The 27,305-nt window shown below is 41.2% G+C and overlaps 1 pseudogene; it reads right to left on the bottom strand.

Moving 5' to 3' along the window:
- Nucleotides 1-18,895: 18,895 nt before the first annotated feature.
- On the bottom strand, nt 18,896-26,907 carry LOC129053303 (testis-specific basic protein Y 2-like; annotated as a pseudogene).
- Between the last annotated feature and the right edge of the window lie 398 nt (nt 26,908-27,305).

Below are 27,305 nucleotides of genomic sequence, written 5' to 3'. Positions count from 1 at the left end.
AGGTGAATACACTTTACAAATGTGTAATTATACAAGGCACATTAACAAGGTGACAATAAAATACCACAGGGCCTAATTCTTTTATAAACATATAAATTTAACATAATGTACTTACCAAAATGCCTTTGTGAGAAGTCCAAGAATCAGTTAAGCATTTGCAGCACCAAGTGAACCAAATGCCAAGAACCACATAGAAGTGTAATAGAAATATTTCATATTTACCCACTACACACATTTTTTATCCTATGAAAAGTGTAGAGACTGACAACTCCTGTCTTACCCCTTCAAAAATAAATAAAACAGTGACATGTCCATGCTTCTGGCTTTTTGAGTTTTTACCAAAGGCAAATTCCTATATTCCAAGGCAGTGTTGAAAGGAAAGATGGTATACGTTGACTGAGACTAAAGACAAATGACTATTACAAAAAAAGAAAGACTTCAGTATCATAGGCAGACTACAGGTATCCAGCTGACTGCAGGATCTCAATGAGAAATATGTGGAATGGCTGGAAGTATTGGAACACACATGTAATTCTAGCTATTTGGGAGGCTGAGATGGGTGGATCACCTGAGGCAAGAAGTTCAAGACCAGCCAGGTCAACATGGTGAAACCCTGTCTCTACTGAAAATACAAAAGTTAGCCATGCTCTTAGGTAAGCAGAGGCAGGAGGATTGTTTGAACCCAGGAGTTGGAGGTTGCAGTCAGCCAAGATCATGCCATTGCACTCCAGCCTGGGCAATAAGAGTGAAACTCCAACTCAAATAAATAAATAAATAAATAAATAAATAAATAAATAAATAATAAAAAGGAAAAAAAAATGGGGAATCTTTTTTAACTAAAAAACACACAAGATCAGAAAAAACATCCAAAGAACAGGCTTGAGAGACTCCAAGAATCTCTAGCCTAAGAAATTGGTATCATATTCCCCCAAAGCCACTGAATAGAGATTTTGAAATGTTGCTTTTTATTATGCAAATTGCAACCTAAGATTACAACATATACAAAACATCAAGATGATATGGCTCAATCAAGATAAAAATGAATATCCAGAAATCAGTTATAAAAGAATGGAGATATAAAAATTACCAGAGGCAATTTGGGTTAGTTTAGATGTATTTTAAAAAAATGCTAAAAAATTAAAATCACCACCTCAATGATGCTTAATCAGTAAAATAGAAATAAAGAAAAAAAGTAAATAAGTGAAACCAACAAAAAGATAAAAATCACAAAAGGGAATGAAAATTGTGCAGTAGAATTCCAAAAAAAGACTAATATGTGCTTCAACATTAGTAAAAAATTTTAAGAAAATCAAGACGCTCAGACAGTTTCAACTAAGGTTAACACAAAGAGATTTCTAACAAGACAAAACATACACAATGTTTTGAAAGTCACAGAAAAGAAGAAAATCTGGAATTCAGAAAGAAAAAATAGATGTGTTATTCATATGTATGCTTCTGCAAGATTACCAGTAAATTTATGAATGTCAATCTTTTGGGCATGAAGGGAATAAGATGACATAGTTAAAACACTGAAATAAAAAGCCTAAGAAAGAATGCTATAGCCTGCAAAATTATCCTTCCAAATGAAAAAAAAAAAATGTGGCTATATTGTAGTCTATATCAGGATGTAACTATGCCATGTCTTTAAGAGACTCATTTCGGATCTAATACAAATTAGACTGAAAATGGCAGTATAAAAATACATTCCATGCAAGTGTTAATCAAATGAGAGAAGAGGTAACAACGCATTAAGTTGAAAACTGTTATATTTATATGATTTATTTTACGTCAAAATTCACAAAGGACAATGTAGGACATTAAAATATAGTAAGAGGGTTCATTCACTGAGAAACTACAAATGCAGGAGAGTTATTCCAAACATATAAATCAAACATTGACAGAATTGAATCAAAAATAGGCAGCAATCAGATAATGGAAGTAGACATCAATACCCCACTTTCAGTAATAAATAAAGCAAGACAGAATATCAATAAGGAAACAAAAACTTGAATGTACTGTACAATAATTACTCCTAAGAAATATATAGAGACAACTGAATAGATATCCTTTTCAATAGCGCATAAAATATTTTCCTAGATGGACCACATGTGACACCACAAAAGAAGTCTTAATTATTTTTTAGTTGAAATTTTACGGAAAATTGTTTATAGCCCAGGTGGACTGGAACTAGAATTTAGTAACAAAAGAAAAACAGAAAAACTCCAAAAATATAAAAATTAAGCAACACAGTTTTCTTTTTTTCTTTTGAGATGGACTATCACTCTGGAGCTAGGTTGGAGTCCACTGATGCAATCTCAGCTCCACTGCAATCTCCACCTCCTTGGTTCAAGTGATTCCACTGACTTGGACTCCACAGTAGCTGTGACTACATTCATGCACCACCAAACCCAGCTATTTTTTTTGTATTTTAGTAGAGACGGGCTTTCATTGTGTTGGCCAGGAGTGTCTGTATCTCTTGACTTCTCTGTGCACCCTACTCAGCCTCCAAAAGTGCTGGGATTAGAGGTATGAGTCACCATGCCCAGACAAGAACGTACTTTTAAGCATGCTGTTTTTCAAGGGTTGGGAGATAAAATATTATGAAGATGTCCATAATGCTAAAAGTGACCCACACCTGCAACACAGTCCTTTTCAATTTTTAATTTTACTTTTCCAAAAACAGAAAAAACTCCACAAAATTACTTAAAATTCCAATAAACGATGAAAAGCCTGACAATCTTAAATATATATATGGTATATGTAATGCTTCCTATACATATAGGATTACACATAACAATTTCCAAACACAAAGCAAACCTACATTAATCAAAGGATTTGCTACCGGTATGATAGTAGAACACCAAAGTCATGAAACAAAATTCAGCATAGGTATAAACTCTTGAATAGACAGGAGAGACATCACCTAGGTTTTGCATTCAGCCATATGTCACAATTCCTTCAATAAGCAAGACCCAGGCAGGAGAGCAGAGTTACATTTCAATAAGCAAGACCCAGGCAGGAGAGCAGAGTGATATTGCAAAATGTCCTCTGGGTGGGGGACACAGGCTGGAGAGACACATCACCTAGCTGAAAAGACCAGAAATATGTAATAATATCCCCTATTGACAGGGCCCAGACAGAAGAGTCACGTTATTATGATTCTGTCCCATTGATATGTAACAATAAACCCATGGAAAGGAATATGAGCCAAAAAGTCTCAACACCTGGATACTATGCCCAGTCATATGACACAATCTCCTCATCTTTGAAAGTGAGAGTTTTAACTTTTACCTGAATGTATATATTAGCGTCACAATCTCACATGTGTGTTGCGCCAATACATAACACTCTCTACAAGAGCTGAGGGTTTTTTAAACCTGCATAAGAATTGCAAAGCTCTCTGAGGCCTACTTGCTCCTATGGACTCACAATCTTACATACAGCCCTAAACTCAAGTTTGATAGTCATCACCTCCCCTATAGGCAGGGTTGAGGAAGAAGACCCATTATTATGCCCGTGGGCTGGGTCCAGAAACGAGTCACCATCCCAACTTTTGTCAGATTAACATATAAAAGTCAAACCTCCATCTTTGAGCTGTATTCTGTTGTTAGACTCAGGACCTCAAACTTAGGCATTGTAAATGTTGGATGATGACAGCTTTTGATTTCACCTGGGTGTGTAACCATGAGTCTCAATCTGAATTTTTTGCTGGGCCCTGTTATGAAACATTCTACTACCAAAGAGTTTGAAAAAATATAACTCAGTGTTGTAAGTTTCTGTGACCTTGGTAGAAATATGTAACCCAGGAACTTACCTATTGCCCTAAGCCTAATGATGAGAGGTAAAATGTCTCCTATTGGCTGAATCCCAAAATAAGTTTGATCATCATGCCTGTGAACTAAAGCAAGATATATGTCATAATCCCATATGTGACCGAAGAAGTATGCAGGCGGAAACATCACTTATATGGTGTGCCAGGCAATAAGTCAAAATTCCTTCTTTATGCAGGGTATAGGATATTATGTCACAATAACTGGGTGCTGGAGCCGGCAAGATGACAACATCTCACATGTGGAAAATACCCAGCCAAGTTAGGAGAGCCAAAACATCTACATTATGGGCTGAAGATATGTCAAAATACCTTCAGTGGCTCCAACATCATAAGGACGTTGGGCCGGAGAGTCACATCATAGGGATGCTGGGCTTATCAATATGCAATATGCCATAATTTCTTCTTTCTGCAAAACCCAGGCAGATGAGTAATGTCATTGGGGTGCTGGGCCCTGCAATAGGTCCAAATTCTTTTTTTGTGGGCATGGTTCGGGAACAAGAGGAGGGTCACATATTCTGAGTGCTGGGATCAGCAATGTGCCAAAATCCTCTTAATGTGAAGCCCCAGGCAGAAAAAATAGAGTCACATTTTTAGATCATGGGCTCAGAAATATGTCCAAATGTTTCCAGCAGGCAGGGCTCATTGAGACGAGGAAAGTCATATCACCTAGGGGCTTTCCTTCAAATATGCAGAATGTAACATGTAAGCAGAAACAAGGTAGAGGAGCCACATTTGTTTGGTGCTGGGTCCTGAGATATGTCACAAGGCTGTCTTAGGATATCATCCAGTAAAGGGAGTTACATAAACGAGGTGCAAATTCTCTGCTTATTCCACAATGCTCCATGTGAGTAGATCCCAGAGAGGGAGTCAATTCAACCAGGTGATAGCTGAAGAGACATGTCACAATGTCCTCTATGAAGCATAGCCCTGGCAAAAGAGTACCCTCACCTGTGTGCCTGGCCTAGAAATAAGTCACTCTCCAGGTTGGCAGGGCCCAAGCCAGAGAGCCACGTAACTTAGGTGACAGGCCTAGAGGTATGTGACAATGCCCTACTTTCAGCATGGCTCTGGCAAAAGTATACCCTCACCTGTGTGATTGGCATTGCGATATGTCACTATCCTTCCTTTGGGCAGGGCCCATTCCAAAGATGAGAGTTACATCACCTATGAGGTGGACACTGGATTATTTCACAGTAATTTTTGTGGACATGGCACAGGCAAGAATGTAAGATCACCTGGCTGCTAGATCCAGTGATCTGTCACAGCACTTACTGAGAGAAGAACCTAGGCATGAGAGTCACATCCCCTCGAGGTTGACCCAAGCAGATGTCACAATTTCGTATGTAAACTGGGACCATTCTGGAAAGTCAAACCACACAGGTGCTTGGTACATATATCACAATCACACTTTCAGAAAACGTCAAAGGTGAGATTTATGATACCACATATATCCTGTTTTTATGTGTGATAGTTGGCCGCAACCATGTGAGATGATGACAGTTATTTCTGTCAGCTAGGTTTGCATACAAGACTCACAATTTCACCTTTGAGCTGAGTGTTACATTGGTTCTACTTGTATAACCCAAACACATCATAAACTATGTGTGAATGTTGTAATCTTTTGTGACCCTTGTACAAGAATGTGATCCATAATATCACACATGTCCCTACACCTAATTATAAGAGCCTAAATATTGTCTATTTGCTGAGTTCACACCTAAGAGTCATCATCTTTCCTGTGAGTCTTGTCTAGGTATATGTTATGATTCCATGAGTGGTTATGAAGCAGGCAGAACAGCCTCATCACCTAAATTCTGGGCCTGAAATATTTCAATATTATCTTTGTAGACACAGTCCTGTCAGAAATGCCACATGACTTGTGTGCTGGGTCCAGCTCTGTGGCACAATGTCCCTTGTGGGCAGTGTCCAGGAAGAAGTGGAGGGTAATATCACCTAAATGATAGGTCCCAAAATATGTCAAAATGCCTCCTGTTGACAGGACCCAGGAAAGAGAGTCGTATCATTTAGATGCAGTGTTTAGAAATGCTACAATTACCAAATTAAGCAGGGTACAGGCAGGAGAGGAGAATCATGTAACCTAGATGATGTGTTCAGAAATATGATACAATCCCTCCTGAGGCCACTGTTAAAATAGCACAGTAAAATCATCAAGTTACTTGGCCAGGTATTTGTCAAAATTTCATATGTGGGCTATACCTAGGGAGAATTATTAAATCTCTCTGGAGCTAGGCAAAGGTATGTTTCACAATTTCACTTGTGGAAAGATTTAAGAATTAGAGTCACCATCCTGCACATGTCCTGGCTCCAAACATTTGGGTTGCTGTTAGGCTTTTGTTTTGGTCTCAGGTATATGACACAATATCACCTGTGGCCAGAAAGAAGGCAAGAAACTCACATCACCTACATGGGTGCAGGTCCAGTGAGATGTTGCAATCCACCTGGTGGACAAAACCCTTGCAGAAGTGTCAGATCACTTGGATGCTGGTTTCAGTGATATATTAAAAAACCCTCTGTGGGAAGGACTTTGGCATGAGAGAAGACTCATTTCATCTAGGAAATTGGCCTAGATTATGTCACAATGACCATTAACTGCAGTAACAAGGCTAAAGAGTGAGTTCACCTTGGTGCTGTGCCCAGAGACATGTCCCAAGCTCCCTGTGGTCAGGACACAATGAAAAGTGAAGAAACATCACCTCGGTGCTGAGCCAAGTGATATGTTACTATGTTGGCAGAACCTCCCAAAAAAATCTCATCTCCTGGGTGCAGTAGCCTGTGATGTGTCACAATGCTCTGTAACTGCAGGGCCAAGACAGTAGAAGGGAGTCACATCACTTACGTGATGGACCTAAATATAAGACACAATTCTCTTTTTAGGCAGTTTTCAGGCAGGTAAATCACATCACCTGGGTGATGGTTCCAGTGATATATAAAAGTGCCCTTTGTAAGCAGAGACAAGGATGGTGTTATATATTGATTAGGGGCTTGTTGCGCATATGGCAAAATTTCATCTGTGGTCTGGGCCTAGAAATGTGCATCAAATTACCTACGTGCTGGGCAGAGTTACATGACCTAATCACACTTTCAAGAAGGTTCAGAAATAATTTTCAGTCCACTCAGGTCCTAGCTTTGGGTACGAGAATCAACACATTCTATGAGTTGGGTCATAGTACAGGAGTCACAATCTCAGCAATGGGAAGATCCATGTGTAAGAGCCCCAATCCCACTTGAAGACTGTGTTCTAATAAGAGAGACACAGCATCACACTTCTGCTTAATCTTGGTTCAAACATCATGAAACACCTGTGGATCAGATTCATGTACAAGTGTAATCATTTCAAGAGTCAATGGCTTATGTGTGTGAGATTTAGCACTGCATTGGTATGCTCTGTTCATGGGTGAGAATAACAATTGTGTCAGCTTGGTGTGCATCCAAGAGTCACAATACCACCTGCTTTTGGGTGCCTGTTATGACACCCTTTGTACCACTCAGGCTTTATATGATATGCCTGAGTGGGATAATTTTCTGTGTATTCTTACAGGTGGGTGATAGAGAACTTTACCCATGACCATAGAGTTATTATTGTGCATATGAGCTGAATCCAGGTATATGTCCCAATTTCTCCTTTGGACAGAGACAAGACAGAAGAAGAGTCTCATCATCTGGATTCTGATCCAGGGATACATATTAATCTGCACTGTAGGCAGGACCCAGTCAGAAGAGTCATATCACCTAGGTACAGTCTCAAGTAATTTGTCATCATGCCTACTGAATACAGGGTTTAAAAAAAGTGGATAGTCAATGTCTCTTGGGACTGGGCTCAGCACATCTTCTGGGACTCTCTTGGCAGAGTCCAGGACAAAGAGGAGAGTCACATCACCTAGGTTTTTCACTCAGTGGTATGTCACAATTTCTTCAGTGGGCAGGATTCTGCAGGAGAGTAGATTTGTATTACCTAGATGCTTTATCTAGTGATACGTCACAGTGTCCTTTGTGGGCAGGGCACTGGCAGGAGAGACACACCACTTAGCTGATAGGCCTAAAGACACGTGATAATATCCCCTGTTGTCAGGGTCCAAGCAGAGGGTTAAAATATTATGATTCTATCCCAGGGATGTTTTACAATGCAACCATGGAAAAGAATTTAAGCCTAAAATTCTCAACACCTAGAGGTACTAGGCCTAGTGATATGGCACAATCTCTTCATCTATTAGGGTGACAACTTTGACTGTTTGTTTGGTGAGTATATAAGAGTCACAATCTCATGTGTATTCTGGTTGAGCCCATGACACACTCTACAACATACAAAGGCTTTAAGCAACATGCATGAGAGTTGCAATCCATTCTGAGGCCTACATGCTCCTATTGACTCACAACCTTACATACTGCTTTAAACTCAGTTATGATAGGCAACATCCCTCTTTATAGGCTAGGTTCAGACAGAAGACACATTATTATGCCCCTGATGTGGGTCTAGAAGTGAGTTACGATTTCACCTGTAGCAAGATCCATATATGAAAGTCACAATTCCATCTTTGTACTTTATTTACTTGTTAGACTCAGGACTTCAACAGTGGGCTTTGTAAATGTGGGATGTTGACAACTTTTTCTCTTACCTGCGTGTGTAATCAAGAGCCAAAACCTTAACTTTTGCTGAGCCCTGTTATAAAACTCTGTGTACCAACCAAGGAGCTTATAGATTATGTGTTACTGTTGTAAGCTTCTGTGAACTTTGTACAAATTTGCAACTCATAACCTTACCTATTTTTCTAAGTGTAGCCATGAAAGGCAAAACATCTAATATTGGTGAAATTTCAATTTCAGTTTGATCATAATGCATGTGAAATGAAGCAATGAAAATTTCATACCATTTGTAGAAAAAAAAAATTTTGCAGAAAGGTAGCATACTTAGGTGCTGTGCCAAGCAATGTGTCACAATGCCCTCTCAATGCAGGGTCTAGAAATTGGGGTTATGATAACTGGGTGCTGGACTCAGCAATAAGACACAAACCCAAATGTAGAAAATATAGGAAAAAGAAATGCATACTAATGATGAGAACAAGATTACCTACAGAATAGGCCCATGGTATGTAAAAAATGCTTTGTTATTCTGGAACAGGCAAAAGAGTTACATCATCAGGGTGGGGGTCCCAGCAGTATGCCACAATTGTCTCTTTATGCTGGACCTAGTAAGAAGAGAAACATCTACTTCATGCTGGGACCAGCGATACATCAAAGCTCCTTTTCATGGGTATAGTTGAGGAAAAAAGGAGTCATCTTACCTAAGTATTGGGCTGAGCAATATGTCACATCACCCCATTCTACAGGCTCTTGCAGAAAAAAAGATTCACATCACTTAAGACACAGGCTCAGATATACGGCCCAATGTCCCAAGTAGGCAGGACTCATGCAGAAGAGAAGAGTCATATCACCTACGTGCTTCCTAGGTATGTGATGCAATCTAACATGTGAGGTGAAGCCAGCGAGAAGAGTCACATCGCCTTGATGCTAGGTCCTAAGATATGTCACAAGACTTCCTTAAGACAGGACACAGGCAACAGAGTTACAAAAAATATCACAATGCTCAATGTGGGCAGGGCACAAGCAGGGAGTCACATCACCTCGGGGATTGGCCCAGAGATATGTCACACTGTCCTCCTTGAGTCATGGCCCTGGTGAAAGAGTACCATCACCCATGTGCGTAGCCTAGCAATATGTCCACTATACAGGTAAGAAGGACCCAAGCAGGAGAGCAACATCATCTAGCTGATAGGCCCACAGATTTGTTACAATGCCTTCTTTAGGACATGGCCTTAGCAAGAAAGTACCATCACCTCTGTGCATTATGTTGTTATCCAAGTAAGCAGTACCCAAGAAGGAGCACAACATCACCTAGGTGATAGGCCAAGAGATTTGTCACAATGCCCTCTTTAGGACATTGTCCTAGCAAAAAAGTCCTGTCACCTCTGTGCCTGGCTAAGCCCTATGTCACTATCACCCACTCAGGCAAAAATGTAACATGACCTGGGTGCGGGATCTAGTGATATGTCACGATTCTTAATGACAGCAGGGCCGAGGCAGGAGCTTCACATCACCTAAAGGTTGGCCCAGGTTGATATCACAATAACATATGCGGACTGGAACAAGTCTGGAGAATAAAATCACACAGGGGCTTGGTGAAGATTTATATCCCTCACACTGGCAGAAAATTCTGAGGATGAGATTTATAATGCCACACATGTCTTGTTTTCATGACTGGCAGTTGGCGTCATATATGTGAGATGGTGACAGTACTTGCTGTCAGCTGAGTGCACACATAAGACTCACAGTTTAACCTTTCTCTTGGGTTCCATTATAAAACTCTCTGTATGGGCCAAGGCCTTTATAAAACATCTGAGGCTGTTATAATCTTCCTTGTCTTCTTTTTTAGGAGAAAGTGATTTAATCACTCATGTTTCTGAAGCAAGTTATGAGACTCAGAAGTAACCCTATTTATCAGGTCCACATACGAGAGTCATTATCACGCCTGGAAGTTGTGCCTAGGTATATGTAACAATTTACTTTGTGGATTATGAAATAAGCATGACAGCCAAGTACACTAAATACTGAGCCAGAAATGTTCCAATATTCTCCTTGTAGGCATATTCCTGGCAGTAGAGTTGCATAAACTGGGGGTTACAACCAGATATAGGGCACAATGCCCCGTGTGGGCAGTGTCCAGACAGAAGAAGAGACTCATATCACCTAAATGCTAGGCCCAGAGATATGTCACAATGTCTCATGTTGAAGGGACCAGGAAATAGATTCGTACAATTTGGATGGCATGATTAGAAATGCTATAATCCTCAGTGGAAGGAGCGTTCAGACAGCAGAGGAGAGTAAGAAAACTAGATGATGGGTCCAAAACCATGCGACAATCCTTCCTGAGGATATTCTTAAGACAGGAGAGTCAAATTGCCAAGGTGCTCAGCTGAGCAATGTGTCCAAATCTCATTTGTGGGCAACATTTAGGCAAGACGATTAAGTCACTCAAGAGATGGGAAATAGAATATGTCACAATAACACTGGTGGAAAGTTTCAGGAATGGGAGTCACCATCTTGGATGTGACCTGGATTCAGGTTTAAGAGTCATGATTAGTTCTCTCATTTGCTCTCAAGTATATGGCATGATATCATCTATAGACAGAGGGCAAGCCGAAATGTCACATCATTTGTGAGGGTGCTGGTCCAGTGAGATGTCACAATCTTTCTTGTGGCCAGGACCCTGGAAGAAGAGGCACATCCCCTGGAAGCTGGTTTTAGTGATATATCAAAATTTCTTCTGTCGGGCCAGGCTTAAGAATGTGAGGAGAATCACTTTACCTGTATCTAGGCAGTTGGCCTAGATATATGTCACAATGGCCACTAGGTGCAAAACCAAAGTATGAAAATGACCTCACCTTGGAGGAGGTGGGTTTATCAATATGTCACAGTCTCCCCTGTGGTGAGGGTGAGGTAGGAGAGTAGAAACATCACCTAGGTGCTAAGCCAAGTGATACATTACAAAGCTTTCTGTTTGTAGAACCCCGAATGGAGTGTCATGATTTCTGGGTATAGTATCCAGTTATGTGCCACAACGCACCATAATCACAGGGAAAAGGCAGTAGAAGTGAGTCACATCACTTACGTGATGGACCTAGATAAAAGCCACAATGCTTTATATAGGCCAGAATCAAGCAAATAATACACATTTCCTGGGTGCTCGTCCCAGTGATATATAAAAGTGCCATTTGTAGGCAGGCCCAGTCACCTTTGCTTAGGTTTTTGGTCCATGTATGTCAAAATTTCATCTCGGGTTATGGCCTGAAAAGGAGAGTCAAATTACTCAGGAGCTGGGCTAACTTTTAAGTCCTAATCACACACCAGAAGTAAGTTTCACAGTCCCACACAAGTCCTGGCTTTATTTACATAAGTAAACACCTCCTGTGAGTTGGGTCGAAGCAGAGGAGACACAATCTAAACAATGGGCATAATCCATGTAGAAGATGGCCATCCCACTTGATGTCTGTGTTCCAGGGGGAGAGTCCCAGCCTCACAGGTGTGCTGAACCATGCATCCCCAAACCACCTGTGAGTCAGTCCCACATATGAGACGAACAATTTCAATCTTTTACTGCTCTTTTGGCAAGATTTAGTACTTTATTTGCAGGTTCTGTTCTTGTGAGAGAATGACAGTCGTGTCAGCTGGGTGTGGATCCAATAATCACAATAGCATTGGGTTGCTGTTGCCTGTTGTAACACTCATCATACTACTCACATTTTATATGATATGCTGGAGTGTCATAATACTGTGTGAACTTTATACCACTATGAGAACCATTATTTTGCTTATGGCCATAAGAATGGCTCTGAGAATCAAAATATCTCTCCATTTTAGGTCCGGGTATGATAGTTATATTATTGCATGGTATCTGAAGCTGGGTATATGACAAAATTTTACCTGTGGGCAGAAAGATGGCAGGAGAGTCTCATCACCTGGAAGGTGAGCTCAGGATACATTATAATCTTAGAGAAACAGAGAAGACTCACATCAGCTAGGTGTTGGGCTCAGCAATATGTAATAATCCCCTATTTTGGCAGACTCCAGAATAAAGAGGAGAGTTGCATTACCCAGTTTTTGCAGTTAGCGTTATGTCACAATTCTTTTAGTGGGCAGGACCTAGGAAGGAGAGAAGAGTCACATTTCCTAGATGTTATCCCCAATGATGTCACAATGTTCTTTGGTGAAAGAGCACAAGCGAAATACACAAGTCACCCAAGAAATAGGCTCAGATACATGTGATAATATCCCTACTTGGCAGGATCAAGTAGTAAAGAGTCACATTATTGTGATTCTGACCCAACGATACAACACAACGCACACATGGGAAACAATTAAAGCAGTTTTTACCGCTGGGTACTAGGCCCAGTGATATGACAATATCTCCTCATCTTTTAGGGTGACACCTTTAACTGCTAACTCCTATGTATGTAAGTCACATTGTCACATGTGTGCTGGGCCATTGTGTGACATCCTCTAGAACAGCTGAGAATTTTATACAACATGCATGAGACTCACAAACTACTCTGAGGTGCACATGCTCATTTTGACTCTGAATATTTTATGTTGCCTTAAACTCTGATACGGGAGTCAACATCGCCCATTTATATTTAGTTCAGGAGTGAGACTTATTTTTAGGCCTGTGAGCTGGGTCAGAAAATGAGTGACGGTTGCATCTGTGGCAAAATCCCCAAAAGAGGGTCACAATTCCATCTTTGTACTGTTTTACTTGTTAGACTCAGTGTCTCAGCAATGGGCTTTCTAAATGAGAGGTGGTGACAAGTTTTACTTTCAATTGTGTGTGTAATGAGAATCACAATCTTAACTTTTTGCTGGGCCTTTTTAGGAAACTCTCCATACCACCCAAACAGTTTATACAATATTAATTATTGTTCTGTGAACTTTGTACAAATATGCACCCCAGGATTTTACCTATTGCCATAAGTCTTGGAATGAGAGGCAAAATATCTTCTATTTGCTGAATCACAATGTAAGTTTGACCATCATACTTGTAAACTGAAACAAGATATATTTTGTAATCCCATTCGTGGGCAAAAAATTACAAAAAAGAGTAACATCACATAGGTGCTGTATCATGCAGCATGTCACAGTGCCATCTCTAGGCAGAATACAGAAAGTGGGGTCACATTATCTGGATGTTGGACCTAGCAATATGACACAATTTTACTTGTAAAAAAAATAATAAACTCAACCAAGGGATGAAAGCCAAAACACTTACAGATTTGGCTGAAGATATGTCAAAATATTCTCTGTGGCTCTGGCGCCTGCAGGACTGAAGCATCATTAGAGTGCTGGACCTACCATTATGCAATCACTCCCTCATTATTCAGGACTGTCGCAGAAGAGTAACATCCTTTCTGAGTGCAATAGGTGAAACATTCCCTTTGTGGGCATGATTCAGAGAAAAGGAAATAGTCACATAACCTAAATCCTGGTCTCAGAAATACATCACAATTTCAGCATTTTAAAGGCTGAGGCAGGGGAAGAGAGTCATGTCACTTAGGTCATGGGCTTAGAAACATATCCCAATGTCCCCAGTAGACAGAACTCAGGCAGAAGAGGAGAGCAGTGTCTCATTGGTGCTTCTTTAGGTATAGGTCTCAATCTAACACATGGGCAGAAACCAGGCAGAAGAGCCATATAACCTGGGTGCTGGGTCCTAAGGTATGCTGCAAGTCCCCATTTGTTCAGAACCAAGGTGAAAGGGTTACATCACCTTGGGGTAGGTTTCACTTTCATGTCACAATGCTCTATGTGTGTGAGGCCAAAGCATTCAGTCTCATCAACTAGTTTATTAGCCCAAGAGATAGGTCACAAAGTCCTCTGTGAAGCATAGTCTTGGCAAAGGAGTATCATCACCTGTGTGTCTGGCCTAGAAATATGTCATTTTCCAGGTTGTCAGCGCCCAAGCAGGAGAGCCGCTTAACCTAGGTGACAGGTGCAGAGATATGTCACAATGCCCTACTTTGGGCATGGCTCTGGCAGAAAGTACCCACAGCTGTATGCCTGGCTTCACAATATGTCACCATCCTTCCTTTATGCAGGGCCCATTCCAGAGATTAGAGTTTCATCACCTACGAGGTGCACACACAAATATGTTCACGATAATTTCGGTTGGCACAGCAGAGACAAGAAGGTGAACATCAACTGGATGGTAGATCTAGTGAGATGTGCAATCCTTACTGAGAGAAGGGCCCAGGCAGGAGAGTCACATATCCTCGAGGTTGGCCTAGGTAGATAGCACAATCCCGTATATGGGCTGGAACAGGCCTGGAGGGTCAAATTACGCTGGTGCTTGGCAAAGATTTATATCACAATCACACTGTCAGAAAATTCAAAAGATGTGATTTACAAAACCATGCATGCCCTGTTTCCATGTGTGACAGTTGCCTTCATCCAAGAGAGATGATGACAGTCCTTACTGTCAGGTGGGTGTGCATACAAGACGCACAATTTCATCTGAGTTGAACCCTGCTTTGACTCTTTCTGTATAAACCAAAGACTCTGTAAAATATGTGTGAGTGTTGTAATCTTTTGTGATGTTTGTACAACAAAGTGATTCAGGACATCATGCATGTCCCTAAACTGAATTTTAAGAGTAAAAATATTCTCTATTGGATGAGTTCACGTATAAGAGTCATTATTATTCCTGCTAGCCCTGCCTAGGTATTTGTTACAATTTGCTCTGTCGTTATGAATCAGGCTTAACAGCCACATCACCTAAATGCTGGCCCAGAAATATTCCAGTATTCTTTTTGCAGGAAGAGTCCTGTCCAAAATATCACATAACTTGTGTGCTAAATCCAACTCTGTTACACAATGTTCATTTTGCGCTGTGTCTAGGCAGGAGAGGAAAGTCATATGACCTAAAAGCTGGGCTCAAGCATGTGTCAAAATGCCTCTCAACAGGAGAGTTTCTCCAAAAAAGAGAGTCGTGTCATTTGAATGCAGTGTTTAGAAAAGCTACAATTACTATGGGAAGCAGGGTACAGGTCAAAGAGGAGAGTCATATACCCTAAATAATGGATCCAGAAATATGTGGCTATTTTGCCTGAGGACACTTTTTAGATAGCACAGTCAAATCACCAAGGTGCTTGGTGCAGATATTTGTCAAACTTTCTTTTGTAGGCTATATCTAGGCAGAATTATTAAATCACTCAGGAACTGAACTACAATATATGTCACAATTACACTTGTGGAAAGGCTTAGGTATAAGACTCAACTGTGGGCTTTGTAAATGTGGGATGGTGGCAACTTTTAATTCCACCTGGGTGTGTAATCGAGAGTCCCAATTTGAACTTTTTGCTGGCCCCTGCTATGAAAATTTCTACCACAAAAGAGTTTATAAAATGTAAGTTAGTTGTGTAAGTTTCTGTGATCTTGGCACAGATATGCAACACAGGACCCTATCTATTGCCCCAAGCCTAACAATGAAAGGCAAATATTTTCTATTGGCTGAATCCAAATATAAGTTTGATCATCATGGCTGTGAACTTAAACTGGGTATATGTTATAATCACATATGTGGGCAAAACACTGTGCAGAAGTGCGACATCACTCAGATGCTGTGCCCGGCAATATGTCACAATGTCTTCTGTATGCAGGGTGTAGGAAATTGGGTCACATTAACTGGGTGCCGGACCCAGAAATATGACACAATTTCATATGTGTAAAAAACCCAGCCTAGTTATGAGAGCCAAAACACCTACATAATGGGCCAAATATATGCCAAAATACATTCGGTATCAGCAGCACAGGCAGGAGCATCACATCTTAAGGGTGCTGGGCCCAGCAATATGCAATATGCAATTATCTCTTTATGCAGATCCCATGCAGAAGAGTAACATGATCTGCAGGCTGGGCAGTAATGTGTGTCAAATTTCTTTTTTCTGGGCAGGGTTAAGGAGAAAGAGGAGAGTCACATATCCTGAGTCCTGGGCTCAGTGACGTGACAAAATCCTCCTATTATGAAGGGCCAGGAAGAAAAGGAGAGTCACATCACTTAGGTCATGGGCTCAGAGATATGTCCTAATATTCCAACCAGGCAGAGCTCAGGCAGATGAGGACAGCCATATCACCTACATGCTTCCATCAATATATGTCACAATTTAACATGTGGACAGAAACTATGCAGAAGAGCCACATCACTTGGGTGCTGTGTCCTGTGATATGTCAAAAATTGCTCTTAACAAAGCACCTAGCCAAGAGAGATACATCATACTAGGTGAAGGTTCTCTGCTTATGATGCAATGCTTCATCTGGTTAGGACCCAGGGAGAGAGTCACTTCATTTAGGTGACAGGCCCAGAGATATGTCACAAGGTGCTGTGTGAAGCATAGCCCTGGAAAAGGGTACCATCGCCTGTGTGCCTGGCCTAGGAGAGTGTCACTTTCAAGGTTGGAAGAACCCTAGCAGGAGAGCCACATAATGTAGGCAATAGACCCAGAGATATGTCACATTGCCCTCCTCCAGGCATCCACAGGATAAGGAGGACCCTTGCCTGTGCACCGGTCCTTGCGTTATGTCACTATCATTCTGTTGTGCAGTGCCCATTCCAGAGAGGAGACTCACATCAACTATGAGGTAAACACAGAAATATGTCACAAAAATTTTTGTGGGTAGTGTGCAAGTAAGGATGTAACATTACCTGGGAGCTAGATCCAGTGATATGTCACAATCTTTACTGAGAGATAGAACAAGGCAGGAAAGTCATGTCACCTTGAGGTTGGCTTAGGTAGATTTCATAACCCCACCTATGAGCTGGAACAAGTCCAGAGCATCAAATTACACAAGTGCTTGGTGAAAATTTATATCATACTCACACTGTCAGAAAATTCCAAAGATGAGATTTACCATCTTACCACACATGCCTGGTTTCATGTGTGACAGTTACCTTTATGAATGTGAGATAATGAGTTCTTAATTTCAGCTTTAACTGGGTGTGCAAACAAGACTCACAATTTCATCTGTGTGCTGAGCCCTGCTTTGACTTTGTGTGTATAACCCAAAGACTTTGTAAAATATGTATGAGTGCTGTAATATTTTGTGACCTTTGTACAAGAAGGAGATCCAGGACATCACGCATGTCCCTAAAGTGAGTTACAAGATGCAAAATATCCTCTATTGTCTGAGTCTACATATGAGAGTCATTATCATGGCTGTGAGCCATGCATAGGTATATGTTACAATTCACTCTGTGGTTAAGAAGGAGGCCTAACAGCCCTATCACATAAATGCTGGGTCAGAAATATTCCAATATTCCTTTCGTAGTCAGGGCCCTCTAAGAAATATCACATAACTTATGTGCTATGTCCAGCTCTGTGGCTCCATATCCCTTGTGGACAGTGTCTAGGCAGGAGAGGAGAGAAATATCACATAAATGATGGGCCCAAAATTTTGTCAAAATGCTTCCTGTTGACAGGTCCCATGCAAGAGTGTCATATCATTTGGATGCAGGGATTATAAATACTACAATCACTAAAAGAAGCAGGGTACAGGCAGGAGAGAATAGTCATGTAACCTAGATGAAGGATACAGAAGTATGTTACAATATCCCCTGAGGCCATTTTAAGATACAACAGTCAGATCACCAAGGTGCTTGACCGATGTATCTGTCAAAATCTCATTTGCTATACCTAGGCAGAATTATTAAATCACTCAGGAGTTGAGCAAAGGTATTTGTCACAATTACACTTGTGAAAAGGCTTAAGTCTAAGAGTCACCATCCTGCACAACTCATAGGCTCCAGTCATATGAGTTGTTACTAGGCTTTTGTTCTGGTCTATGGTATATGGCAGAATATCACCTGTGGCCAGAGAGAACACAAGAAAGCCCCATCACCTATGTGGGTCTGGGCCACTGAGACATCACAATTCACCTTGTGGGCAGGAACATGGTGGAAGAGTCACATCACCTGGATTTCAGTGACATATCAAAATCCCCTCTCTGGGCAGCACTTTTGAAAGACAGGAGGCTCACTTCACCGAGGCAATTGGCCTAGATGTATGTCACAATGTCTATCCTGTGCAGTAACCAAATTGTAGAGTGGCCTCACATAGTTGTTGGTCCCAGGAAATATGTCACAATCTCCCTGAGGTCTGGGCCAAGGCAAAAGTGAAGAAACATCACCTAGGTACTGAGCCAAGTGATGTGTTCAATGCTTCCTGTTGGCAGAACCCAAAAAGAAAAATCACATCACCTAAATGCAGTACCCAGTTCTTAGTCACAATGCCCTGTAAGTGCATGGCCAAGGAAGTAGAAGGGAGTCACGTCACTTATATGATGGACCTAGATATATAACAAAATTCCTTTTGTAGAAAGGTTTCAGGCAGATAACTCACATCATCTGGTTGATGGTCCCAGTGACATATGTAAAATTTCCCTTTGAAGGCAGAGCTGCAATTGATGTTATCTATTGCTTAGGTGCTTGCTCCACATATGGCACAATTACTTCTGTGATCTGGGCCCAGAAAATGACTCAAATTATTCATTTGCTGGACAAAGTGACTTGTCCCAATCACACTCTCATATATGTTTGGAAATAAGTTTCACATCCCACACAAGTCCTGGTTTTGTGTATGTGAGTCAATTCTTTCTATAAGTTGGGTCAAAATGGAGGAGTCAAAATCTCAACAACGGAGAAGATTCATGTATAAGAGCCGCAATCCCCCTTGAACATTGTGGTCCAGGAGGGGAGTCATGGCACCACAGGTGTGCTGAATCCTGGTTCAAATGTTAACCACCTGTGGATCAGGTCCCTGTATGTGCGTAATTATTTCAAACATACACTGCTTTTAATGTGTGAGATTTAGTACCTCATTCCTAGACCCTGCTAGTATGTGAGAATTACAATCATTTCAGCTAAAAGAGTCACATTGTTACCTGGTTGCTGGTCTCTGTTATGACACTCTTTGCACCATTAATGCTTTATATGATATACCTGATTATTATAATCCTTCATGACTTTTATACAAGTGAAAAACACAGGGCTTTACCCATGGCCATGAGACTGGCTATGAGAGTCAAAATATTCCTACTAGCTCGGTCCAGGTATGAGAGTTACTTTGTCCATGCGTGCTTAATCCAGGTATAGGTCAAAATTTCACCTGTAAGCAGGGACAAGGAAAGGGAGTCAACTCAGCTCGACACTGAACCAGTGATACAGCATAATCTCATTTGTATGCTGGACCTAGTCAGAAGAGTCACTTCACCTGGTTACAGTTTCAAATAATATGCCACGAAGCCCACCATAGAAAGGGAAGAAAAGAGAGGAGAGTCACTCCTCCTATGCATGTGCTGGACTCTGCAACATGTAATAACCCTCTCTCTTGGTAGAGTCTAGAATGTGAAGGAGAGTCACATCATGTAGGTTTTTCAATCAGCGGTATGTCACAATTTGTTTGCTGAGCAAGGTTCAGGCAGGAGATGAGAGTCACACTACCTAGATGTTAAGCCAAACAATATTTCACAATGTCTTCTGGGTGCAGGACACTGTCAGAAGAGACCAATCATCTAGCTTATAGACCCATAGATATGTGATAGTATCCCCTTTTGGCAGGGTCCGGACAGAAGAGTCCCATTATTATGATTCTAACACAGTGATATGTCACAATCCACCCAAGGAAAGGAATTTAAGCCAAATAGTCTCAACACCTAAGCACTAGGCCTATTAATAGGCCAAATCCTCTTGTCTTTGAGAGTGACACTATAAACTCTGAGCTGGGTGTGTATATGAGAGTAACAATTTCACAAATATCCTGGGCTGTTGCATGACTTTCATCAATATTCAAAAGCTTTATACATCATACATGAGAATTTCAAACCACTCTAAGGCCTTCATGCTTATGTGGACTCATGATCTTACATATTCCCCTAAACCCAGGTGTAATAGTCGGCATCTCTTCTATAGGCTGGGTTAGAAATGAGACTCATTTTTATGCCTGTGAGCTGGATCTAGAAATAAGTCACAATCCCACCTGTGGCCAGACCTACATACTGGGTCACAATTCCAACTTTGTACTGCATTCAATTGTAAAACTCATGTTCTTAACAGTGGCCTTTGGACATGTAGAATGATGACAACACTTGCTTTTACCTGGGTGTGTAATCAAGAATCTCAAACTGAACTCTTCACTGGTCCCTATCAGCAAACTCTCTATACCACCAAAGAAGTTCATACATGATGAGTTAGCATTGTAAAGCTCTGTGAGCTTGGTACAAATATGCAACTCAGATTTTATGTATTGCCTGAAGCCTAGCAATGAAAGGTAAAATATCTCCTATTGGCTGAATCTCAATATAAATTTGACCATCATTCCTGTGAACTGAAGTCATAGTCCCATTTGTGGGCAGAAAAAGAAGGCCAGAGGGTAACATCACTTAAGTGCTGTGCCAAGCAACATGCCACAATGCCCTCTCTAGGTAGTGTATAGGAATTAGAGTCATGTTAACTGAGTTCTGGACTCAGCAATATGAAGCAATCCATTATGTGGAAAAAAACCAAAAAACAAAACAAATAAACAAAAAAAAAACCAGCAAAAAGATGAGGGCCAAAACACCTACATAATGGGCCCAGGATCTGTGAAAATACCTTCTCTGGCTCCAGCAAAGTCATGAGTTTTATATTTTCAGGGTACTGGGCCCAGCAGTATGTTATAATATTCTCTACATACAGGACCCATGTGAAAGCGTAACATTATCTGGGTGCTGGGCCCTGCAATATGCCAAAATTTCTGTTTGTGGGCATGATTTGAGAAAAAAAAAAAGAAGTGTATCAAATAACCTGATTGCTAGGCTGAACAGTATTTCACAATCTTTCCATTGTAAAGACCCAGCAGAAAAAGAGAGTCACTTCCCTCAGTTCATGGGCTCAGAGATATAGCCCAGTGTCCCCAGTAAACAGGGCCCAGGCAGAAAGGGAGAGTCATATCACCTAAATGCTGCCCTAGTTACATGCCAAAATCTTACCTATGGGCAGAAACCAGGCTGAAAAGCCACATCACCTGGGTACAACTGCAAGTAATATGTCACCATCCACAGTGTAGACAGGTTTCTTATAAAAATAGATAATGACACCACGTGGGTGCTCTGCTCACCAATGTATAATAATTCCCTCTCCTGACAGAGTCCAGGAAAAAAAGGGGACTTCCATCACCTAGGCTTTGCACTTGATGGTATATAACAGTTTTTTCAGTGAGGAGGATCCAGGCAGGAGGGATGAGTCAAATTACCTAGACTCTAAATCTAGCAATGTGTCACAGTGTCTCCCCTGGGCAAGGTACTGGCAGGAGGGACATATTACATAGCCAATAGGCCTGGAGATACGGGAAAATATCCTCTGTTTGCAGGGCCCTGGAAGAAGAGTCACATTATTTTGATTCTGACCCAGTGATATGTAACAACGCCCTAATGGAATGAAATTTAAACTAAAGGTTCTCAACACCAGGTACTAGTGCAAGAAATATGACAAAATCTCCTCATCTTTAAGGGTGACACCATTAAATGTTAGCTATCTGTGTATAAGAGAGTCACAATCTCATGTGTGTGCTTGCCATTGTATGACACTCTCTATAATACCTGAGAACATTATACAATATACATGAGAGTTGCAATCCTCTCTGAGGCCTACAGGCATTTACAGAATTATGATTATACATATTGCCCTAAACCCAGGTATGACAGTCAGCATCTCTCCTATAGGCTGGTGTTAAGGAAGAGATCATTATCATGACTGAGAGCTGGCTCCAAAAATGAGTCGCCATCCCACCTGTGACCATATTCATTTATGAAAGTCACAATTCCATCTTTGTGGTGTATTCACTTGTTAGACTCAGGATCTGAACAATGGGCTTTGTAAATGTAGGATGGTAAAAAACTTACTTTCACCTGAGTGTGTAGTCAAGAATCATAATCTTAACTGTTTGCCGAGCACTGTTAAGAAACACTTTGTATCACCCAGGAAGTTTTTATTACATGAGTTAGTGTTGTAAACTACTGTGAGCTTTGTAGAAACATGCAATGAATAACCTGACTCTTTGACCTAAACCCAGTGGTGAAAGGAAAAATATCTCCTGTTGGCTGAATCCCAACATAAGCTTGATCATCATACCTTTGGACTGAAGCAAGGTATTTGTCATAATCCCATTTGTTAGCAACCTATGAAGAATGTTAACATCACTTAGGTTCTTTGTCAAGCAATATGTCATGATGCCCTCTGTAAGCAGCACCTAGGAAAGAGGGCCACATTAACTGCAGGCTGGAGTCAGCAATATAATACAACCACACATGGAAGAAACTCAGCAAAGTGGTAAGAGCAAAAACACCTAGAAAATGGGCCAAAGATATGTCAAAATACCTTCTGTGGTCCCGGCACAAGCAGGAGAGTCACATCATTAGGGTTCTAGGCCAAGAAATATGCCACAATTTCCTCTTTATGCACAACCTAGGCAGAAGAGCAACTTCATCCGGGTACTAGGCCCTGAAATACGGCAAAAGATCTGTTCATGGGCATTGTTCAGTTACAAGACGAGAGTCACATTACCTAAGTTCTGAGCTCATCAATATGTCATAATCTTACCATTGTAAAGCCCTAGACAAAAATAGAGTCACATCACTTAGGTCACAGGCTTAGAAATATGGCCCAATATCACCAGTAGGCTGGGTTCAGACAGAAGAAGAGCCATATTACCTAGATGCTTCTTTAGCTATATGTCACAATTTAATATGTGGGCAAAAACCAGGTTGAAGGGCCACATCGTGTGGTCCTCTGTACTGAGATATTCACAAGTCCCCCTAAAAAAGGACCCAGGCAAGAGGGTTACATCAACTAAGTGCAGATTCCATGCTTATATCTCAATACTTCATGTGGGCAGGACCAAGCAGGAAGTCACATCACCTTGGTGATAGGCCCAGAGATAGAGGACAAAGCATTTTTGAAAGCATGGCCCTGGCAGAAGAGTTCCATCACCTTTGTGCCTGGCCTAGCAGTATGTCACTATTCAACTGGGCAAGTTTCAAGCAGAAGAGCCATATCACCTACATGATAGGTCCTGTGATATGTCAAATGCCATTTTTTGGGCATAGCCCTAACAAAAGAGCATTATCACTTGTGTGCCTGGCCTAGAAATGTGTCACTAATTTTCCCTGTGTTCAGAGCCCTTTCCAGAGAGGAGAGTGACATCTTCTAACTGATGGACACTGTAATATGTCACAATGATGTCTGCGAGCATGGCACAAGCAAGAATGTAATGTCACCTGTGTGCTGGATCCAATGATGTTATAATTCTGAGTGGAGGGCCCAGGCAAAAGAGTCACATCACTTCAAGGCTGGCTTAGGTAGATATCAAAATCCCATAGGTAGGCTGGAACCAGTCTGAAGGGTGAACTCACACAGGTGCTTGGCAAAGATTTATATCACAGTCATGATGGAATAAAATTCTAGGGCTTAGATTTACAATATCACACATGTTCTACTTTTATGTAGGACAGTTGCCTTCATCATCTGTAATGGTGAAAACCGTTACTGTCAGCTGAATGTGCATATGAGAATCCCAATTTTCTCCATGTGCTAGGCCCTGTTATGATTCTCTCTATACAACACAAGGATGCTATAAAATACGTGTGAATGTTGTAATCTTCTGTGACCTTTTTACCAGAAGGAGATCCTGGATATCACTTATCTCCCTAAGCCTAGTTATAAGAGTCAAAATATTTCCTATTGACTGGGTTCACATATGGGAGTCCTTTTATCATGCATTTTAGATGTATCATGCATTTTAGATGTGTCTACATATATGGCACCATCTCATCTGTGGTAGTTAAACAGGCAGAAAACCACATCACCTATATCCTAAGCCAGAAATACTCCAATTTTTTTTTGTAGAGAGGGCCCTAACAGAAATGTCACAAAACTTGGGTGCTAGGCTCAGCTCTATGGCATAATGCCCTTTGTGGAGTGTGTCCAGGCAGTAGAGGAGAGTCATATCACCTAAATGAAGGGCCCAGAGAGATATCACAAAGCCTCCCCTTTAAAAAGCCCAGACAAGAGACTCATGTCATTTGGGTGCAGTGCTTAGAAATGCTACTCTTCACTGGAAGCAGGGTTCATGCAGAAGAGGAGAGTCATGTAACCTAGACAGTGGCTGCAGAGATATGTTATGATCACTTCTGAGAACCTGTTAGGACACGAGAGTAAAATCACAAAGGTTCTTGGCAAAGGTATAGGTCCAAATGTCATCTGTGGGCTATAACAATGCAGGATTATTAAATCACTCAGGAGCTGGGCAAAGGCGTATGTCACAATAGTACCTGTGAAAAGGGGCAGGGATGAGAGTAATGATCCTGCACATGTCCTGGCCATGGGGAAAAGCATCATCATTAGGCTCTTTATCTGGTCTCAGGTAAATGGAACAATATACCTGTGGGCAGAGAGAAAAAGGAAAGTTCCATCACCTTAGTGGATGCTGGTCCAGTGAAACTTCTCAATTGTCCTTGTGGCTAGGAATCTGATAGAAGAGTCACATCATCTGGATGCTGTTTTCAGTGATATATAAAATGCCCCCTGTGAGCCGAACTTAGGCAGGAGAGAAGACAAACTCCACTTAGGCAATTGGCCTGAATATACATCACAACAGCCCCTATGTGTAGGATCAAGGCAGGGGAGTAACCTTGCTTTGGTGCTAGGTTCAGCAATATGTTACAGTCTCTCTGGCAGTCAGGGCACAGGCCAGAGGAAAGAAACATCACCTAGTTGCTGAGCCAAGTAATATATTACAAAGCTTCCTATTGGCAGAAACTTCATCCCCCAAAAAAGTCACATCACCTGGGTGTGGTACCTAGTTATGTGTCACAATCCACCAGAAGTGCAGGGCCAAGACAGTAGAAGGAAGTCATATCACTTAAGTAATCAACTTAAATAAAAACCACAGTGCTATCTGTAGGCAGGCTTCAGGCCAAGATTTCACATCAGCCAAGTGCTGGTCTCAGTGATATGTAAAAGTACCTTATGTTTCATTACCAAAAAAATATGTTACTTATTTCTTAGGTGCTTGGTGCACGTAAGTCACAATTTCAACTGTGCTCTGGGCCTGGAAAGGAGAGTCAAAACACTCAGATTCTGTGCAAAGTTATACTTCTCAATTACACACTCAAAAATGTTCAGAAATAAGTTTCACAGTCCCACACAAGTCCTGGCTTTGGGTATGAGAGTCAACACGTCCTATAAGTTGGGCTGAAGTACAGGTGTCACAATCTCAAAAATAGGAAATATCCATATGTAAGAGCCTCAATCCCACTTGAAGATTGTGTTCCAGTAGGAAAGTCAAAGGACCACAGGTTGCCTAAATCATAGTTCAAACATCACCAAACCACCTATGGATCAGATTCATGTATGAGAGTAACAATTTCAAGCTTCAACTGCTTATGTGTGTGAGATTTACTATCTCATTTGTAGGCTCTGTACATGTGTGAAAATGAAAATCGTGTCAGTTGTGTATGCATCCAAGAGTCACAATAGAACCTGGTTGCCGGTACCTGTTATGAAACTCTTGCCTGAATAGTATAATTTCCTGTGAATTATTACAGGTGGGAGATCTAGGACATTACTCATGGCCTTAAGACTGCCTGTGAAAGTCAAATATCTCCCACTGGCTAGGTCTAGGTATGAAAGTTATTATTGTGCATATGAGCTGAATCCAGGTATACATCGCAATTTCACCTTTAGACAGAGACAAGACAGAAGAGTTACATTATTTGGGTGCTGAGCAACGGATACATTATAACTTCCTTTTCAGTCAGGACCCAGTCAGAACAGACATATCACCTGGATACAGTCTCAGATAATATTATCATGACAACTAAACACTGGGTTGAAAAATAGAGGATTGCCACACCCCTAGGTGCTGGGCTCAGCAACATATTATTATTTCCTCATTAGCAGAGTACAAGACAAACTCATTGGCAGAGACCAAGACAAAGAAGAGAGTCACATCACCTAGGTTTTGCACTCAGAGTTATGTCACAATTTCTTCAGTTGCCAGAATCCAGGCAGGAGTGGAGAGCCACATTACCTAGATACTATAGAGATATGTCCCAGTGTCCTCTGTGGCAGGGCACTGGCATGAGAGACACATCACCTAGCTGGCAGGTCCAGAGATATGTGATAATATCTCCTGTTGGCTGGGTCCAAGAAGAAGTCTCACATTATTAGGATTCTGACCCAGGGATAATTCACAACGCACCTATCGGCAAGAATTTAAGCCAAAATTCTCAACACTTGGTTACCAGGCCTAGTGATAAGACACACTCTCCTCATCTTTTAGGGTGACACCTTTAACTTTCAGCTAAGCTTGAATATTAGAGTCACAATCTTACATGTATGCTGGGCCAATGTATGACACTCTTTACATCCAAGGGCTTTATAAAACCTGCGTGAGGGTTGCAAACCTCTCAGCGACCTTCATGCTCATATGGATTCAAAATTTTACATATTGCCCTCAATTCAGGTTTGATAGTCAGCATCTCTTTTATAGGTAGGGTTAAAGGAGAAGAGCCATTATTATCCCACCTCCAGACAGATCCACATGTAAATTCACAGTTCCAAATTTGTGCCATATTCCACAGTCAGCATTGTGTATGTAGGAGGGTGATAACATTTAATTTTACCTGGGTGTGTAACCAATAGTCCAAATCTGAACTTTTTACTGGGCCCTGTTATGAAAGTTTTTACCACCAATGAATTTATACAATATAAGTCGGTGTTGTAATCTTCTTTGGGCTTCATACAGATATGCAACCCAGGACTTACCTGTTGCCCTAAATCCAAGGATGAGAGGCATAATATATCCTATTTTCTGAATTC

Source organism: Pongo abelii, chromosome Y, assembly GCF_028885655.2.
Source record: "Pongo abelii isolate AG06213 chromosome Y, NHGRI_mPonAbe1-v2.0_pri, whole genome shotgun sequence".
In the NCBI taxonomy this organism is placed as follows: Eukaryota; Metazoa; Chordata; class Mammalia; order Primates; family Hominidae; genus Pongo; species Pongo abelii.
This window is presented reverse-complemented; position numbering and strand designations above follow the sequence as displayed.